This window comes from Mytilus galloprovincialis, chromosome 14 (genome assembly GCF_965363235.1).
Source record: "Mytilus galloprovincialis chromosome 14, xbMytGall1.hap1.1, whole genome shotgun sequence".
NCBI classification, from domain to species: domain Eukaryota; kingdom Metazoa; phylum Mollusca; class Bivalvia; order Mytilida; family Mytilidae; genus Mytilus; species Mytilus galloprovincialis.
Genome location: NC_134851.1, coordinates 60,699,474 through 60,721,508, shown reverse-complemented (window position 1 = coordinate 60,721,508; position 22,035 = coordinate 60,699,474). Strand labels below are relative to the sequence as shown.

General features: G+C 31.6%; 1 long non-coding RNA gene across 1 annotated transcript; it reads right to left on the bottom strand.

The window, feature by feature from the left end:
- Window positions 1-4,513: 4,513 nt before the first annotated feature.
- Window positions 4,514-20,914, bottom strand: LOC143059020 (uncharacterized). The gene is made up of 4 exons (XR_012973343.1): window positions 20,599-20,914; window positions 15,090-15,319; window positions 12,660-12,891; window positions 4,514-8,815 (listed from the first exon to the last, which is right to left on the bottom strand). It is a non-coding gene; the product is annotated as an uncharacterized LOC143059020 (long non-coding RNA).
- Window positions 20,915-22,035: the final 1,121 nt, after the last annotated feature.

Below are 22,035 nucleotides of genomic sequence, written 5' to 3'. Positions count from 1 at the left end.
TGTGACGTCGTTTATGATTTACCTCCTGTTTTGAATTTTGTCTCATGTTTTGATACGACGTTGTTTATGATTTATTTTATGTTTTAAATGTTGTCTCATGTTTTGATGTGACGTTGTTTATGATTTACCTCTTGTTTTAAATGTTGTCTCATGTTTTTATGTGACGTTGTTTATAATTTACTTTATTACCTCCTGTTTTAAATGTGTGTAATGTTTTTATGTGGCGTTGTTTATAATTTACCTCCTGCTTTAAATGTTTGTAATGTTTTTATGTGGCGTTGTTTATAATTTACCTCCTGCTTTAAATGTTTGTAATGTTTTTATATGGGGTTGTTTATGATTAACCTCCTTTTTTAAATGTTGTCTCATGTTGTGTTTTTTACATGGATGTAGATCCATTAATAATATTAAGCATTGTTTGTAAACAACCTAACATATATTACATGTTATTTAGGAGACAAAATTTCACAGTAAAGAACAAGTATGGTTAACGGTTTGGTAGATCTAAAAGACTTCAATTATGCAAAACATCTTTGTCTGGTTGATGGTCTGCATGGGAGTCTTGCATTTATATTTTCATTAATTGGAAGGCCATTTTTTTTAATCTTCATACTATTTTACCCAATAGTCTCTATTCCTTATATTCTAGAGCCTATTTATATATCATGTTGTACATTCAACATTGTGTACTTTTACGTTGTCAGATGAGTTTGAATGTTCCGTTGTCACCTTTCAATTCTCTTTCGCATTGATGATAACATCATACTGTCTGTTTTCATTATTTCGTTTGAACAGATTTTCTGAATCATAATTTTCCAATCATAAGTAAAGGAATTGCATCCATCGAGTATACTTGGTTCGTTTAAGTTATGTGAGAAATAAAATATTGACACTGGACTAATGTTAACAGATCGGAGGTCAAGCACACCTAATAGAATTAACTATTATGAAAGTACTTTAATTCGTGGGCATTTTAGTTGTATTAGCAACATTTTGTTGTTATAAGGCCATAAACATGTCACATAAAGAAATCTGTTATATAAACAGATGCTTTAAACGTATCTTGAATGGTAAAATAATTTTTTTAACAAAAGCAAGCCCAGCAAGAAAATGTTATTTCCCATGATGAGGATATAAAATGAACACTTTACCATAGCATATCAATACCGAAAATCTGAAAGTATTAGGTGTGAGAAGATTCTCAGTGATCAAAATTAGTGTTCATTTATCTGCTTTATAAACGATAAACTAAACCTGTAATTTGAGTTGTTTAAATTTCCTAAAAACGTTATATTGTTGTCAACAAGACAAATAAATATTTCGAAATATTTTATGAAAATTTAACGAGCCAAATCTATTTTTTTCAAAGTTTTGGCTACCCCCGTGTCTTCCACAATATCTATATTTAACCGTTTATGTTATGATTATTGATTCCCTGATGCGTTGCCAAATGATCTGTATGATTGTTGTTTGTTATTATAAGCGTAATGAGTATAAATAAAATACATAAAGATTGTGTATTTTCCATACCGTTTATGTTTATTCGCCTGTAAAATAATTGATTATATGAAAGATCACAAATATTCTTACTTAAGATTTTCAAACAATCCAATAAACTACTTTGTTTTGCCTTTATCATACATTATAGAAATGCTATCTAGGATGAACTGTAAACATTAGAAGAAATAGCAGATGCTGTATGATTGAAAGTGAGACAAATATCCACCAAAGTTCAAATGAATGAATGTAAACAATTATAAGCAACTGTACGGCCTTCAACAAAGGACAAAACATACCATTTTGTCGGCTATAATAGGCTCGTCATGAAAAAATTTGACATCAGTGACACAATGAAAGTTAAGGAGAAAATGAACCTACCAATGTTGATGGTTTTTGTTAAATATTAATGCATCCCACCTCGCGTAGTTTTTATACATATCTACGTTGACAGTCAATCCACTCATGCTCGCTCAAATTGAATCTGAATCTGAATCTCAAATACGAAATACTATTTATTTTAGTTACATTCACAGTGAAATACAAATATATGTTTGATTCCTATAGTATAAAAAAAAGAAATGGCATCTATACCCGGTAAAGTTTTTTAACAGGAGACGTATTACCATTTATCGCCGCAATATAGCCTTTTTGTGCTAATGCGGCGTAAAGCAACCAACAATCAATCAATCAATATTACCATTTAAATGCACATTCACACCGTGCCATACGGTTAATTGAACTAGTCTGTTATAGTGATAGAGTGGTAAAAAAACCTAAAAGGGATATGCAAACTCAGATGAAAAAAAAATCGACCAAATATTGGTTTAGGATATTACTATGGACATTGAAGAATCTAAACGTACATAACAATGTGTAATACTCCCAGATTAGTACAAATATGAACGCTCTTGACTTTCAAGTAGATCACAATTATAAGGCCAGTTATAAGAAACCATGAAGTAAAACAATAATATTTAACTCCATGACAATTGAAACTTTATCGATCAACGAATCATATGAAAAACAACTGCCACCTCTTGACTTGTCCCCGTAGACAAAGCCCCAAACAACATCGTGTTTGTGTTTACAACTACGTTAAGTGCTTGATAACAGAATTAGGTATTGACAATTCATTTAGAAACTCAACATATACCCTCACGACACTTACCAAAGAAGAAATCATGGATAATCATAAGTCTGTTCTATGTTCCTATGGAATTTTAACCAAAGATAAAGAACTGAATCTACCATCACTGTATTTGATACCTAAATATGAAAAAGATAAGATATGGTATGATTGCCAATGAAAATTGCCCTTACCGCATAGCCAGCTATCAAAGGCCCCAATATGACAATGTAAAACAATTCAGCGAAAAAACTAACGGCCTTATTTGTATAAAAAAAATGAACGAAAAACAAATATGTAACACATAAACAAACATCAACCATGACTTATACAGGCACATACATAAATAATATGGCGGGGTTAAACATGTCCCCAACCCTTTCCCTATCATGGGACAGTGGTATAACAGTACAACATAAGAACGAACTATAAAAATCAGTTGAAAAAGGCTTAACTCATCAGATGGACAAAAATACAAGTGGACGTGGTACATATAAAACCTCTTTCTAAATTATTAACATTTATTTTATCAGCTATAAAAGACGGGCTTCAAAGTTATTGTGAAACTGGTTATTCTAGAGGTGGCGTGAATCCGATGTGGATGCTAAAAAAAGTATAATTTAAAAGTACATACAATATTAACACTCTTTCATCTTGCAACAGTATTAAAACAAAAAATTGAAAGACAAATTGAAAGAGTTTGTATTGCTTTGTTTCATTAAAAAAGAATGGCCAATTTGAGTATTTATCCCTCCCTAAGACAATATACCTGTGTCTACGTTGACCATTCTATTTCATGAAACCAAGCACGAGCAACTCTTTCAACTTGTATTTCAGTTTGGAATACAGATTAGTTTCCGAGAATATCATCAGCCCAGTAGTCAAGCACTTCGATTTGTACATGAATATCAATTGTATGGTCCTTTTTTGTTAACTTTACTGTTTGAAAAAGTAGAAATTATTCAAAATACTTAGGATTTCTTATCCAAGGCATATATTACCTTAGCAGTATTTGGCACAACTTTTTAGAGTTTCGGGTCCTCAATGCTCTTCAACTTTATTGTTTGCCTTTTTAACTATTTAAATCTGAGTGTCACTGATGAGTCTTATGTAGACGAAACGCGCGTCTGGCGTATCAATTATAAGCCAAGTACCTTTGATAACTATTTATGGAAATTATAGACAAGTCAAATGTGTCAATATTATTGCACAATAAAAAAGACTTAGATCGTATGTACAAGTAATGATTTTTTCACAATATTTTTGAAGCCAGGTTTTGATTACTGATAACATTTATGATAATAATTTATAATAGAATTCAAGGAGCATTTGGAAGACCCAGCAATTTACTGTTGTTTGCAAGGACATTTATGTAGTTAAGGTATCCATTACAGTAAAGGAAGATATAGTTCTTCATCTTTGGTTAAAATTCCAACGACACATAGAACAGGCCAATGATAATCAAGGATTTGTAAGTGTCATGAGGGTGTATGTTGAGTTAATTTTCAATACCTGATTCATTTATCAAGCAGTTTATATAATACGATTTACAAACACAAAACAAAATTATTTGTGGCTTTACCTACATTTAGCGTGGACAGATGTTTTGCTCATTTGAGTCTATAAAGATTAATGTTTCCCGCGTTTAACAATTCCCTGTCATAAGCCTCTACTGAATCCATCAGTATTTTGAAGATGTGTTTCCAATTAATTGATGTTGGCTCACAACATTTCGGATGACACAAATCGCAGAGAAATGTTATTAGCAATGTTAAGGTCACCAGTAATAACGATAATAGAGGAAGCAGAATATTCAAATTTTAATGTCTTTGGTTTAACACAGTCGTGGGATCGATTTTTCAACCTTCCACGTACAAAGATACCGTATAAACACAATCCAATAGAGTTAATTACAAGTGAATATAAATCGAAAAAAAGACCACAACACAATTGTCAAACTAATACATCTAATATATTGCTAAATAAATATGAATAAAATATGATGTCAGACAAGAAAATTCGATGCATCACTTAAATAAAAACACATCAGATGTTTGTTGTTAATACTAGATACTTGTTGATTAATGATATAACCACTGTAGCCTTTGGTTGAGGTCTTCCGGTTATGTCGACCTCGGCATTTGATTTTATTCAATTTGTTTCTCTAAGGTCGATAAAATATCGTATCGGCCACATAGAAAGGCTATAATTGACAAATATTCACAACGGGAAAAATCATTAGATGTGAATATGAGATTTGGAATAGCTACATATTAAATAGTTTGTTCTAGCCAACGGGTTAGAACTTTATGTGAATACATTGTCGCTCTTCTTTTTTTTTATGTTGACTTTGTTCATACATTATATTGAATAATTCAATTTGTAAAAGTTAAGCGACTCCAAACGCAAAACATATATATAGAATATCAGAAGCAGTTAAATATTTTGAGCAAATACTAAAAATTTAAGATTAATTTAATAAATAGATACACATTTAAACTTTTGATTTCAGTTAATACAGTTATTTATACATCCCACATATAACATTTCTTCTAGGCCGTTGGCCTTGGTGAATATAAAAATGTCAATAATTATATAATCATTCAGTTGAGATTTACGTACAATACTGTTAATATTGCCACACTGCATAACGTTAGGCACATGCAATCAATAATCAAATATCATTTTACTATTTACAGTAAAATCTAACTAACTGAGAAAATTTTACCAAGAAAAATAATATATAAAAAAAGCAGCTGTAGGTAATTTTAAGTTCATATAGAAGATTTTATAATCGAATACTGTGGTCAATATATTGAAATCCTGAATTTTTAGTTAATAGACTATACTAGATGGAACCAATGTATTAAAAAAAATATTGCCAAATATGGTATGATTACATGCTAAATTAAATCAATCTTATAGTACTGGAAGACAACATTTCTACAGCACCTAATATGTATTATACAACATTCTCATTGCAGCGTTGATTAGGACTTAAATATACGAAAATGAAAAAATAATGTGTAATTGTTAAAACGATTGTCTTAACTAAAAAAGAAATAATAAATTATCAGAAACCAAATAATATAACATGTTTTAACGTCACGCAGAAAACAAAATATATACACTTTTCTTTCTATCATCATAACCATATTTAATTAAACATCTCAACAAAATATTAATTAACAATTCTTAAAATGTAGCAGTTATCCAATAGAGATTTAACTTACAATTTGAATTTGTGATAGTTAATTTATTGTGATATTTTTTTTATTTCTGATGCTCTTTCAAAAGATACACAATAGTGTAATATTCTTATGTGTGGATAATATTTAGTGTGCTGTGACAAATTTATTACATAATTCAACATCTAAACTCCATACAAATAACAATTTCACAACTTTAATGTATTAAACAATTTCACTATTTAAATTCACTAAACATATATTTTCTTATAAGCATCTGCGAAAGTCAAAGGATACTAAAAGAATCAGTTCAACTAACAACATGAAAAGATGACTGGCTTCCGTATTATTCACACGGCGAAACATCTTATTAATAAACTGCATTTATCTGCAATAATGTTATTACTGTCTAAAATAAAGAAGATGAAGTATTATTGCAAATAAGACCACTTTTGAAAATAACAAATATATCTACAGAACATGTTGAATTGGTGACTCTCCATTGTCTGCATACTGAGAACAATAAGATTGCCTTTTGGGAACATTTTTACTGCCCTACATCCTATAAAATACTGATTTTTCACTGCATTTCCCTAAGATGCACCAGCTTTGTTCTGTAGCAATATATTTTCTATATTGATATGTCCATTTGCACTAGCCGCTTGAAATGGCGTTTGTCCATTATTTTTACACTGAGAGACATCAGCATTGTACTGCAGCAGTGTTTCTACTACATCTGTATGGCCATTCGCACAAGCCAGATACAATGGCGATTCTCCTTCACTGTTACATTGCGATATATCAGCCTTGTTCTTAAGTAACAGATTAGCTATATTTGCATGACCTTTTGAACAGACAACATGCAAAAGAGTATTTTTTTCAAAACAGTAACACCGATTTATATCAACTGTTTTCTTTAGTAACAGTTCTAGTAATTCAGTATGTCCTTTTTCACATTCTAATCTCAATATGTAATATATTTCTAAATCGTCAAAATCATAGCTTACATCACTATTCTGCAGTAGCATTTTAATTATATCTGTGTATCCTCCATTATAGGCTGCATGCAATGCAGATTTGTTCATGTTGTTAGATATGCGTACATGAGATACGACAGCGTTGTTCTGAAGAAGCAATTTAACTATATCGATATTGCCTCCTTTACAGGCCATGTACAATGGTGTATCACCTAAACTGTTGCAAATAAAAACATCAGCATTGTTCGTTAGTAATAATTTCACTATGTCTAAGTGACCTCCTTCACAAGCAATAAACAATGGAAAATCTCTATCTCGGTGAATATGAAAGCGAGAATCTCTACTTTGAAATCTTTGATGGGGTAATATTCGATGTTGTGCATGTCCTTTTTCACATTCCATGAGAGATAATCGAAAGATCTCACTCTGAGTTAGGTTCACACGGTTTTGCAGTAACAGATTCACTATATCTGTGAATCCTTGTGCACAAGCTACATAAAAGGGACATGTTCGAGATGATTCACAAATTAACATATCAATTTTGTTCTCTAATATTACTTTAACTACATTTGTGTTTCCTCTTTCAGTTGCCAAATATAAAAGTGACCTGCCACTTTTGTCCCTGACGTTCACATCACATTTAACAGTATCTATCAGAAAAAGAACTATATCATTGTAACCAAGTGTCACTGATTCTATCAAAGGGAGTGTTAACATTTCATTCCAAAAAAAGAAATCGGCTTCTGTAGTCATCTTCTTTAATTTCGGGACAAAATCCTTTATTATTTGTTTTGCTGTATCACTCTGTCCAAAAATTCTTATTAAGGTATCTCTAAACGGCTTATATACTAATTGTGTATTATGAAAAGTGCTTGTAATGATGAATTCTTTTAGGTCACTTAACAATCTGTCAAAATACATATCCACGTTGTCTTCAGAGATAATAATTAAGTCGCGAGGTACTTCAGCGCTGATAGACTCCAAAATAAAGTGATCACGAATAATTATAGAAGGAGCATATTTTATAAAACATTCTGGAAGATACTGGCCACAGATTATAGCTGCCATTTTCCTTATTCTATCATGTATTATTCGGTACTCCGTACCTATTTGTTTTATATAGGTACCAACTAATGTAGCTAAACCAGTTTTTAAAGAATTTCTTGAAATTTCTTTGGATACATCTATTTCAAATTCTTTTAAAATATCTTCAAGTTTGACCATTTTTTTCTCTGATATAACATTTAAATTAAGCCAATCTGTATTAAATCCATCATCATACAATATACACACAACAAGAACGCAGAATTGTGTCTTGTTTTCAGTTACAATGTGGCGTAAATTATTCATAATGCTTTCGACAGGAGCAGTAAAAAGATTAACGACCTCTTCAGACGTTTTTTTGCCTTTTGACATTTTACAGACCAATGGAAAGAAATCAACGTTCTCCTTCATTTCCATTACATTATCAATTATGTTTTTTGGAAGGTATTTTTTCACCATATGTATTTTCTCCTCTTGCTGCAGACACAACTCTGGGGATAATAAATCACATTCTTTTCTGGTGAGTAATTTAATTAGTTGAAACAGTGATTCTTTATATATCTGTGATCTACAGGAAATCAGTAATTTTGAATCTGCAACATTTTCACCAACTTCATTTTTTACAGTTTTTAATAGTTTCTCGATCTTTTCTTCATTATCTCTCCAATTTTTGAATGTTTGTATGTTCATCGATTCTTTCCCACAAATGTCATCTACAACAAACACTTGTTTTGAGTTTACATTATTATACAACATAATGTCTGTTGGTCCTGTTAAAACAGGTATTATCTCGTATCCAAAATTGTCACGTAAGTGTAAAGCAGCATGATGAATGTTGGAAGATTTACCACAACCGGAGCTGCCAGTGACAACAATGCAATTATTGGAAGGTATCGATGCAAATATGTGACGTGTTCCTCGGGTTTCAAAAAACGTAGCTTCATCATTCTCCCATTCTTTGATTTCTAAATTATGTTGGGCTACAAAGAATATGAATGTGTTTCTTATTTTTATTTATTGATTGTTTGGTCTATTTTATATTTATCATTGTATAATTAGCTTATAATAATCAAAATAAAAATGTACTCACATGATAATGGAATAAAGCACCACAGATAGTATTGCAGCTTGATGTTTAGTAAATTGATAAGACATAGTTCTCTCTCATGGATGAGAGCATATATACTTATTTAACATAAGCAGAAAGATGGCTTAGTGGAACATTAATTTCAATGTATTTAATCTCCTAACGAGCTTATTTCGCATAGTTTCATCATAGGTCTTAAAGACACTTACAAGTAAATAAGCAGATGTAAGTCTAATGGAACTGTGTTACTGCGCAGGATTATTTCACATGTTTGTAGAGCTTTCTTTCGCTAATATATTCTGCTATCTTTCGTATTTTTTCACGATAATAATCAACTTACAGCTGCACCATTAGCGCATGATTCACCAGTCGCGTTTTAAAAAACAAGGTACCATAACTCCTGAATGTCATGTCAGAAATAAAATTGAGAATGGAAATGGGGAATGTGCCAAAGAGACAACAACCCGACCATAAACTGGAATACTTAAAATCAAATACTTTTATGAATCCAAAGGGACCTCACTTCAAAATATACAAACATTTCCCCGAAGTTTCATGAAAAGTGCTCAAAGCATTTTTGTTTGGCCTTTTTAACTTTTTTTGGATTCGAGCTTCACTGATGAGTCTTTTGTAGACGATACGCGCGACTGGTGTATATACTAAATTGAGTCCTGGTATCTATGATGAGTTTACCTACAACTGGAAAATCCCCCTTTTTCTTGAATAAAACTCTATTACTCGGAAATGCACAACCTAATATTAATAAAGATCAAAAGAGAGCTGACGTGAATATATATCAACAAATAACAAAAGTTTCATGTAAATTACGGACTTGCAACGGTACACCAAAATAACTCCAAAAAATAGATAGAAGATAAAAGTTTCCTTAAAGAGCACGAGCTCCAATAACGAGTCAACTGACGAAATCAGCCTTTTCATTTATTTATAGATCTTTACTCACTTACAATTGCTGCTATTTAATATGATATATATGATATAGCTCTAAATATTTATAAAATAGTAATATTAGGGAATCAACTCAAAATGAAATTTTTTTTAGAACAGTTGCCATGTGTATCCCCCATTAATATCTATTAACAGGCAAACATGAAAGTAGTTTAATATATTTTATCCATCATAAACTAATTGCAAATAAATTCATCATAGATACATGGAAGTTCTCCAGGTCCTGACTTTCATGTCAGTTTGGAAGGAAGAGTACATCTACATGTCCAAAACTATTGCTGATAGAGGGATTGATTAAAACAAGAGGAGTGAAAGATACCAGAGAGACATTCAAACTCAGACGACGCAATGGTTAATAAGAAAAGACAAACAGACAAACCATAGTACACAAAACACAACATAGAACAAAAGACAACCCAACCAAAAACTAGAGGGTGATCTCAGATGCTCTGGAAGGGTAAGTAGATTTTGCTCCACTAGTGGCAACCGTCTTGTTGTTCATTTTAGTTCAAATCAAGTAACAAGTCTAATTCGGTAGGTGGAAAGGAAACGGTACTGTAATGACGACATGAGGAACATATCTGACATCATCTGTAAAACAGATATTCCATAAAGATCAACCAACTGTTGATGCTTTCGTATTTAATCAAAGTTTTATATGACTTTAAAATTGTGAAATTAGGAAAATGATTGAAAATGAAACATATTGATATATTTAGGACATAAATCAGTCTGAGACTACTACACTTGATAGAAGGTTGCTACTCACAAAAGAGGGACGAAAGATACCAAATGGACAGTCAAACTCAAAAATCTAAAACAAACTGACAACGCCATGGTTAAAAATGAAAAAGACAAACAGACAAACAATAGTACACATGACACAACATAGTAAACTAAAGAAAAAACAACACGAACCCCACCAAAAACTAGGGTTGATCTCAGGTGTACCGGAAGGGTAAGCTGATCCTGCTCCACATGTTGCACCCGTCGTGTTGCTTATGTGATAACAAATCCGGTAAATAGTCTAATTCGGTAGGTCACATTCATGAAAGGGAAGGGGATTGAAGTTACGACACATGACCAATATTGTATGATTTCACAATTTTAGTTGAATTTTAAGGATTCACTTTAGTGACTAACTTTAAAATCTATAAATTGACTATCACGCACTCGCAAAAATGTCTCGCTTAAATAACTGACTATGACTGATTTAATCTTGATAGTTTAATTCTCAATACTGCAATACTCGTCAGATAAACCAAACTAGACAGACAAGTACACCTTACCATCATTCCATGCAACAAATTTAGATGTGCAATTGCTTAAAGGTTCTATGTTAAACACTCTAAATAAGCAGAAAATTGATATTTGTCCAATTTTGCTTAGTTGTAGATCATTGTTTTGCTAACCGCCTTTGCTTCATACAATGCCTCTTTATCAACTATAATTACTACCCAAAAAGAAAAACAAAAAATAAGTGCAATAGCTCCTACTTAGTTTTAGATCTTAATTAGATCAAACATTTTAAAATCAAAACGTTATCTTTATCTACTATAGTTTCATGAAAAAACAACATCAATTAAAGTTGTAATTCCTTTAAAGAATATTATAATCATGATTTGTTCCAATTTGACTTACATGTAGATTGTATTGTGATGGTTGGTTTTCACTTTTAAGTTTATTCAAGAATGAGTAATCTGATTTTTTTCTCCAGGAGATTTTTTTTTTACCAGCAGATCAATTCCACATATGTCATATTTGCTCTTACTGCTTAATTTTATTTTAGATGAAATCCGAAACAACGTTTCACTTATATGTTCTATGTTTAACAACAGTGGCTATGTTTATAATGTTGATGGATCAAACTCCTGGATAGAATTTCCCACTAAGGATAATTCAGATAAAATTTGGTAAAATTAAGTCAGGTTGTTTCTGAGGTGCAAGGCATTTGTCATTTGTTTCGCAAAAATAGCCCCTTTTTATTAACAAATGACTTTACCAAATGTCACGTTAAAATACGAGATCGCGAATGACCAATAAATGCAATATAGAAGTCGCAGATTAACTGCTGAAAAGTTCCTGGGGGTTTATCATGATGTCATAACCTTGCAATATATTCACCAAGCATAGAGCCATGTTGCTTACATGAAAATAAAGTCATGACTTCTATGTCCCTGGAAGACCTTTAAAGGAAGTGATATACATGTAGCAAATATTGTTAAACTAATTGCCTCATAAAAATTAAGAATTATTCGTCATGATGAAAATAAATATAATTTCAATGAACCATTTAATGAGATAATCCAATGGAAATATGATAGTTTATTTTATATTTATATTATATAGGAAACATCTAAATTTTCTACCTTCTGAAATATAAAGCTTTATACAAATAGTGTTCGCTGTCGACACCTACTTGTTATCCATATAAATAAAAGTAGTATACCGCTGTTCGGAAGTTATAAAGTAATTCAGAGCAAACAAATCCGGGATGCAAACTAAAACACATCATATATAAAGGGAAAACAACAAAACAACAGAAACACTAAAGTGCAACAAAAATCAAACGACAATGCAACACAGAGAAAAGAACTATAAGATAACAATTGCCATTCTCCTAACTTGGTACAGGACATAAGAAAAAATATGTCCCGCATTCTATGAATTTCGTTGCACATGAGACAATAGAAAGATAACTTATATAAACAAAAGGAATAAATTCAAAAATTAGCTCTTAAAAAATTGTAGTAGTAGATGACTCTGTTTACCTCTAATATTCAATGGCACTGAATCCATCCGAGAGAATTTTATTTCTGCCATTTCTTTTGATACAACCTCATGAGATCGCTTTAGACTTTCAATTGATTCTTTAAGATCCCTGATTTCATCATTAGAATGCTTGATGTCCCTCATTATTTCTTGATTTGTTTGATCTAAAGGTTTAGTCTTCATATGAATACATTCCTGTTTCATTTGCTGTCCACCTAATCTTTCTATTGCCTGTGAAATATACGATGAAATTTTACAATCAATCTATAGAATGAAAAAAATACTGTGAACTAAAAAATTTATTGCGGATTTGTACTAATGCAAACAAATGTAACAGGGGGAATGGGGGAATATTGCAATAGTTCGAACCCGTGTTCTAAATCTGCACGCAGATTCTTGGTGGTTCAAAAGGGACTAACCTAAATAAATATGCTGACTGTACCATGTCTAGAATATGACAGTTGTTATCCATTTGTATGATGTTTTTGAGATTTTGATTTCCCAATTGATAAAGGACTTTCCGTTTTGAATTTTCCTCGGAGTTCAGTATTTTTGTGACTTTACTTTTATTAACAAGTTGTGGCACAGTCAGCAATGCAATAAGAATAAAATCCATTTATTTGTGAAAAACATGATTGGGAACTATGTCCACCTTATAAAAAATAAGAAGACAGCGTCAAACTTAAGTTGCAAACGATAATTGTATTGGTAATTGTTACTCTATACACACAGCTTTTTTTCTTTCTTTTTTTAAATATTTCATTTATTTTTGAAAAAAAAAATATTTTGAATTTATTTATAACTTTACATTTATTATTAAAAGTATAATAGGAAAATTATATTAAATATTATATTCAGGTTTCACTTTAACTTCCTAAAAAAAACTTAACTGTAACTGCTTTAAAAACTAAGCCCATCAATTGTTTGGCGCTTTTTATATGAAATATAATTGCACCAAAATGGTTATCTTTTGCGCCAGCTCTTAATGTAATGATAGTTTATTGTCCTTTAAAATTCGAAGTAATTTCGGCCCGAAAGAGGAAAGAACACATTATATTTTATGTATGTTTAATTACAGTACACGTAATTTATATGCAAAAAAATATATACAGGTAAAATTGGTGCAATTGATACCATCCAAATTATAAAGAAGGACTTACTTTATTCCTTTAAAAAATAACCTGTAATTGTCGAAAATTGATAAAGATGATTTGGGTTTTGCAAATGTTGAAAAAAAAGTTAGTTACCAGCTGGAACTCAGATGACGTTCGCTATTAGTCGTGTATGTTTCAGTTATAAAAACTGTTGTATCGAAAATAATATTTTCAAGAAACTTTTGATTACTTTTAGTCAGTCAAATGACACGGAGCAAATCTATTTTTCCATTGATATACTACTATAATTAGTTATCAAAAGTACCAGGATTATAATTTGATACGCCAGACGCACTTTTCGTCTACATAAGACTCATCAGTGACGCTCAGATCAAAATAGTTATAAAGCCAGACATGTACAAAGTTGAAGAACATTGAGGAGCCAAAATTCCAAAAAGTTGTGCCAAATACGGCTAAGGTAATCTATTCCTGGGATAAGAAAATCCTTAGATTATAAGTGAGGGCACACAAATCTAACAGAAATCAAGCTATCCATGCTTGTATGTCGATTATACAATGTAGATATAATAAGATGTGGTATGAGTGTCAATGAGTGAACTCTCCATCAAAGTCACAATTTATAAAAGTAAACCATTATAGGTCAAAGTACGGTATTCAACACGGAGCCTTGGTTTACACCAAACAACAAGCTATAAAGGGCCCCAAAAATTGCTGGTGTAAAACCAATCGAATGGAAAAACCAACGGTTAAATCTATGTAAAAAACAAACGAAAAAAAGGAAAAACACATAGGAACCACATTAACAAACGACAACTACTGAACATCCGATTATTGACTTAGGACAGGTGCAAACCAATACATGTATACAACAAAAACAAAACACAGTATTAATTGTTCATGCGATGCATTATTTTCCTCCGATCTACTATTCTGTTATTTTCTATAAACTTTTTACGTTACAAATGTTGTTAAAAATATATTCGATAAACACAATGTCCTTATAATTTTAGGACGGTCTCTATAATCGACCATTGTATTCTCATTATGTATACAGCAATTTGAACATCAGCAAATTATCAACAAAGGATGAAAATGTAATGTTCATTCTAGGTACAAAAGAGAAAGATAAAAGTAGAAGTTTGAAATAAATCTGTTCAACGAGTTGATGCTTGATTTAACAAGTTGAAAATATACAGACTGACAACACCACGAACAAGGACACATAACATAAAGCCTACAACAAATACTTTGAACTCGGTTTACTTTGTTTCAAATTGCATAAAATCAGTGAAGAAAATAAAGAAGTATACATACATTAGTTATATCATCCCAGGCAGTGTTAAAGAATGTTATATCTATTTGTCCATCATCCAAATGAGCCAGGTAATTCCTGTAGTGTTTTATTCTTGCTAAATCAGCAGCTGGTGTGGTTTCCATGACAGGAGGCAACTTGTCAAATCCACAAAGTGGCGAAGTCATAGGAATCAAGTTCCTCAGTAATGTTGTCATCAGAGTCACATCAAAGGTTTTAGAATCTGGAACATCTGAAAATACGTCCGATAATACATTGTAAAAGAGGGACGAAAGATACCAGAGGGACAGTCGTAGTAACAAGTATTACCAAAAATGAAAACAGATGTATAATAAAAAAACAAGTAAGGGAACAGTTTCAATCAAACTGATTGAAACAATTCAAACTGATTGAAACAATTACTGAATAATTGTATCGTTATCAATCAATAAAAATATTGTAAATGAACCACCTTAAATAAAGGAACAGTTGTATACCCTGACCAAAAGTCATAAACCGATAGCGAGAAAAACATATCCGAAGGAAACACATCAACTATAAGCGGAAACAACAGAAAAACCGAAGCGCAACAAAAAACAAACGACAATGCAACACATACAGAAACGAATTATAAAATAACAACTGCTATTTTCCTGACTTGGTACAGGACATTTTCAGAAAAATGTTTGGTTGAACCTGGGTTTGTCGCATCTGAGTTCATTAATCTAGCAAAATTATCTTTGTCAAATCTGTTACTTAGATACTTGAAAAGAACTTTTAGTCATGGAGTAAAAATGACCGATAACGACAAACTGTAATTCCATGTTCATTTTATCTCCTTATATTTCTCATGCAAACAAAATGCACATAAGTGGTTAGTGGGACCGCTCTGATTAACATTTCTTATTTCTAGCCAGCAAAATACAATATATCTATCAATACAGCAATACAGCAATACAACACTACAGTGATATTTTTGTCGGCGCTGGAAAGTAGAAAACATGTTACTTTGCTGGCAGTCGGTAGCGGAAGCAAAGTTTAAAACTATGATGTTAAAACATATGAAATTCAAATAATTTCCTTTTTTGTTTCAAGAGTATTCTTAATTAAGCTATTTTTGATTTTTGAATCTATGTGATCGGCTTTATAACATGATATAATGCTTTATCAAATTTATAATAAAATTATATTTTTTACTTTTACTTTTTTTATAACATACAGTTTAAAATCTGGGATTTTATTCCATTGCATACAAGAAGCATTATACTGACTGCATATTTTAATACGATTTTATTCCAACAAACAGATCCTCAGTATTGTTTCTCTTGTTATAAATTCTTATAGTATGTTGACAGTGCACATTTTCATTTTTCTTTTCAAAAGCAAATTTCAATTATCAATCTTTACATAGAACCAGCAGAATAAGAAATTCACTTTATTGATGACGTTTGCATAATAGCAATTTCAATAGAAATGTTTGCCGACTTGAATAAAGATATTGTAATCAGATTCGGTGAAATAGCACTGGCAACAATTAAAATGTTAACTTTGCAATTTACTTCAATCAAGACTATTTGTAAGAATATATGAATCAGCTTATTTCTGAAAACAAGCAGTAATCAAAACGTCATTGCGATGGATAAAACATTTTCCGTTTATCCTACAGAAAATTTCATATTCGTAATCTTTTCTTTTCAACTGTTTCGATACGATATGGTGGGCATGCAAACTATTTTTGTAATGCTTTATCATAATACCACAAATTACCCATTGAAATAAACATGACTTTATGTCAGATCTACAAACAAAGCAAAGTTTACAAATACATTACTCTGATTAAATGCAAAATACTAAGCCAAAATTAATTCGTACCAACAAAAACATTTACCGTGGTTTTTTTTGTACGTTTCAATGACTTTATTTACAACCACTGGGTCGATGCCACTGCTGGTGGAGCTCGAGGGTTTCACCAGCCCAGTTGTCAGCACTTCTGTGCTGATATGAACTATCATTGATATGGACACAATTATAGATTAACTGTTTACAAAACTTCTTACATTTTGAAATACTAACGCTTTTCTACCTCAGGAATAGAAAAAAATCACATCCCTAATTAACTGGGCATTTAAAAGGTCAGAATGCGAGTACCTATGTTCAAACTCTTTTAGGTCATTTTTTAGTAGCAATAAACAAAAGAACTATGTAAATTGGACATTTTTTGATACTATATAAGCCTTTGAATTTCTACAGGATAACATCTTTGTTCGCTTTGGAGATTCCTTTTATCGTCAAGTTATTGGAATTGCAATAGGGACTAACTGTGCACCACTTATTGCGGACCTTTTTTGTATTGTTATGAGTTACAATTTATGACTAAAATTAACAAAGACCCATCGAAACAACTTTTGATACAAAAATTTAACAATACTTTTAGATATTTGATGATATATTGCCTCTCACTAATGACGACTTCAGTATCTATACTGAAGAAATTTATCCTGTTGAACTTACTTTAAATAAAGCTAATACTAACAATGACCACTACCCTTTCCTCGATTTTGATATCTATATCATTAACGGGAAGCTTAATACAAAAATTTATGATATAAAAGATAATTTTTCATTTCCTATCGTTCATTATCCAATTTTAGATGGTGACGTTCCCTTGTCACCATCTTATAGGGTTTATATATCTCAACTTGTACGATTCGCTCGTGTATGCAACAACGTATTATATTTTAGTGAGAGAAATTTATGCATCACTGAAAAATTATTACACCAGGGTTTTCGATATCAACAACTAGTCAAAACATTTACTAAATTTTATCATCAGTATAAGGACACCATTCGTATATATAACTCAACATGCAGACATCTTATACGTTCAGGTATTTCACATCCTATCGTTTATGGTAATATTCTTTACAAAGCACAAAAATGTCATTATTCACCTCAAAAGCTTACAAAACCTTTAAACAGACTTATTAAGAAGGGATATAGTTACGATACTGTTGTCAGGTCATTAAAGATTGCATATTTTGGCTTTAATATTGATTCACTGATAGGGTCTTTTCATCGGAACTAAACACATTTATTTTTAAAACAAAACAGTTGTTGGCATGACATGGGTTATGTTCTTCTCATATATTTTATGATAGTATGATGCTAAACCCCTAACGGGAGGGATTGTGTCTGATATTCATATAATGACGACATAATATTGCAATCAGTTTAATTGAGGTCTAGAGCTGGCATGTCAGTTAACTGCTAGTAGTCTGTTGTTATTTATGTATTATTGTCATTGTATCTATTTTCTTTTGTTACATCTTCTGACATCGACTCGGACTTCTCTCGGACTGAATTTTAATGTGCGTATTGTTATGCGTTTACTTTTCTACTTTGGCTAGAGGTATAGGGGGAGGGTTGAAATCTCATAAACATGTTTAACCCCGCCGCAATTTTGCGCCTGTCCCAAGTCAGGAGCCTCTGGCCTTTGTTAGTCTTGTATGATTTTTAATTTTATTTTCTTGTGTATAAATCGGAGTTTAGTATGACGTCCATTATCACTGTACTAGTATACATATTTTTAAGGGGCCAGCTGAAGGACGCATACGGGTGCGGGAGTTTCTCGCTACATTGACGACCCATCGATGGCCATCGGCTGTTGTCTGCTCTATGGTCGGGTTGTTGTCGCTTTGACACATTCTCAATTTCCTTCTCAATTTTACCGTAGCTGTAATTGGCAAAACTTTCAAGAATTTTGGTCCTCAATGCTCCTCAACTTCGTACTTTATTTGGCCTTTTAAACTGTTTGGATTTGGGCGTCACTGATGAGTCTTTTGTAGACGAAACGCGCGTCTGGCAGAAATACACAATTTAGTCCTGGTATCCATGATAAGTTTATTTGGTAATAAGTGGATCGAGATAAGTGAAAAAGATGACACTGCATTTTTTGTACCACTTGATTCGTAAATGTTTTTCTGTTTTAGTAACCTTTAGCGGATCAAATTTTCTAAGTAAAATGATTTACTATTTAACTTTCATTCAATAAATTATGATGATTCATATTAACTTAATGTACAATTCGAAAATCAGGCAAACGTGATTTTGTAAGAACTGTAGAATGTAAAATGTGTGCACGGTATTTAATGCAAACAACATAGTATTTGCACGACATTTATAAACGCAAATGCTTTATTTTTATAGTTATGGATGTTGTCATTTATGAAAGACAATCCAGGTCAGTCAAAATGAACACTTTATCTTACCAATTACAAAAACAAAAGAGTCAGTAGTGTAATTCATTGGTTGTCATGTGTTGCTCAATGCTGTGTAACATATTTGATTTTCGTTCACACTTTTGTACATTTTTTGCTCTGTTTCTTGTAAATTGCATGTATAAGTATCAGGTTAACGCCATTTGGTGTATAGCATTATGGTAAGGTGTACAATCCGTGTTGCTTGGTCAAAATACCTTGATCCCATTGATAAAGTTAAATGTATGTGATACTCATAATCAGGCTTATCAATATACAATCAATCATGGTAAGTAAAAGAGGCGAGACATTTGTTAAGTTAATTGACAAAAACTTGAATATCGTGCAAAGGGCTCCATGTGGTTTACTAATTTTAGTCACATCTTTATTTCCGCATGTGTATATCGTTGATTGCTGATATGCTGATATTGTAATTTATGCAGTTTCTGTCTATCTCAAAGGTCCATTTTGGTCAAAAAGCTGGCATGTGTTTCAGGTCTAATTTATTCTTCTATTTCAATGTTTCACGGTTTGAGCCATCCTGATGATGGTACATCAAGAAAAATGCATTCAAACATACAAACTTAATAGAGTCTTATTTATAATTATGTTATTTTTAAGATAAGAAGTAAAATGCTGAAATTGGTATCTTATATAAGGTTATCATAGTCAACATCTCTTTATTTAGAGTCTTTGCGTATGTAACAATGAAAGCAGTTATCCAGTATTCCATTACAAACATAAAAAGTAGTTAGATTGTCTCAATAATAGTTTCGATAAAAGTAAACAGATAATTGCATTGCTTGATTTTTTTGTTTTTTTAATATTTCATATATATTAAGGATGATTTATTTTAGCTATAGATTAAGGTATTGCATTATGCTTGATGGTTGCCAAAAATGATTAAGTGCATTTTCTGTCCTAAGATTTGAAAATGGAAAGATTTTTTACATAGTTTTTTTTTATTGACCACTAATCATAAATGATCATTAATGAAAGTACTTATCAGCGGAAAGTCGAAAGAAAATAATGTTTAAAGCATTGGTTTTAGTTGATTTAATTATGGACAAAGGAAGATAATTTCAATTAAATTTGAAAAATTAAATTTGAATAATGACGTCATTGATAGTTCTAGAAAAAAAAATGAAAGTTCTGATAAATGCACTTTATGTTATGTATATCAGTGGTAAACTTTAGAAGATATAGATATGAAGTAAGTACCATTCCGTTTTGATGACATTTCAAAAAGGATATCAGATATAATTTTAGCACCTACCAGGAAATCTTGGAAACAAGAGGTTCCACTGTGATTGGTTGATTCTGTGCTGTTTTTTTAAGTCCAACAGTTTCGTATACTCGTTCTTTAATGATGCATCTAAACATGCTGGAGCAAACTCATGATCAAATTTGGTTCTTACAGCACGTGGAGAAATTCCTGTCAGTAACAAACTCATTCGAACATAGTTTTCTTCCTCTATAGAAAGAAATGCCATAGTCCAGTGTTCTTTATTTCTTGTTCAAAATAATTGTCAGGATTCTATAAGACCATATGACTTTAACTTGACATAACTCTTGGTACCATCATAATAGGATAACCATTATGAAAACATTTACATTTCCTGAAAATAAATTGAAGAATCGTCAGTTAGCAAGCCACAAAACCCTAATACAAATTGTGTTTTTAATAAGTCATATTTTTGTTATGTTAATGTATCCTTAGAAAATATGTATGACCTCTATTTTAGACGAAATTACTTGAAAATCAAAAGAAATAATGCATTCTGGATCAAATTTTATAATTTCAGTCTTTATCTACCTTGACTGTAAACATAGTGACCTCTAAATTCATAGGGATTTTACTCCCATTTTCAATGACAATTCATCCCAGTTAATTACATTGCCTTGTTTAGTGTTTCATTACGCATCCATAAGCCATTTTGTTAGTATTGCATGGGTTATCTGACTGTTTATGACGTCTTTATACTAAATCAATTGGATGTTGGTTGTATGCTGATTCCTTCTGAATGATACATAATCTTTTCATTAGTTGCAATCGTCTTTGAACTAGCCGTCAGTAAATGCATTAGTTCTCTCAGATCTGTACTTAATTTCTAGTTGTGGTGATGTCCTGTCTGGGATTTTGTGAACTGATGAGTTAAGCCAAATGATTTTAATAGTTTGTTCATATATTGTACTGTTACATAGCTGTATAAGATTAAAAATAATTTATTCTTTTCATTTACAACTCAAGTTGCTGAGGCAAGACAAATGCGTGGTATTTCAGCAACATAGTTTCATATATTTGCTTATTTGATATGATGAGTATCTCATTCTGATAAAACGGGAATGATTGTGTGTTACTTTTGCATGGTTGTAGAAAAGATTTAACAATTCATATATTGGAACGCAGTGTACCAGCAAAGAAGTAACAATTTACTGCCAAGAGTTTTATTTCATTCACAGGGGAAATAAAAAAAACACTGCATTTATGATGATTATAGTCGTATTGCAGATCCACCGGTTGCACTCTCGGGAATATTATAAATAAGCAGCATATCCTTGGTTTGTTTATGACAAAAAGAAGTAAACCAGATGCCTCGCATGACGCAGCTTTATACGACCGCAGAGGTTGAACCCTGAACGGTTGGGGCAAGTATGGACACAACATTCAAGCTGGATTCAGCTGTAAATTTGGATTGTGATTAAATAGTTG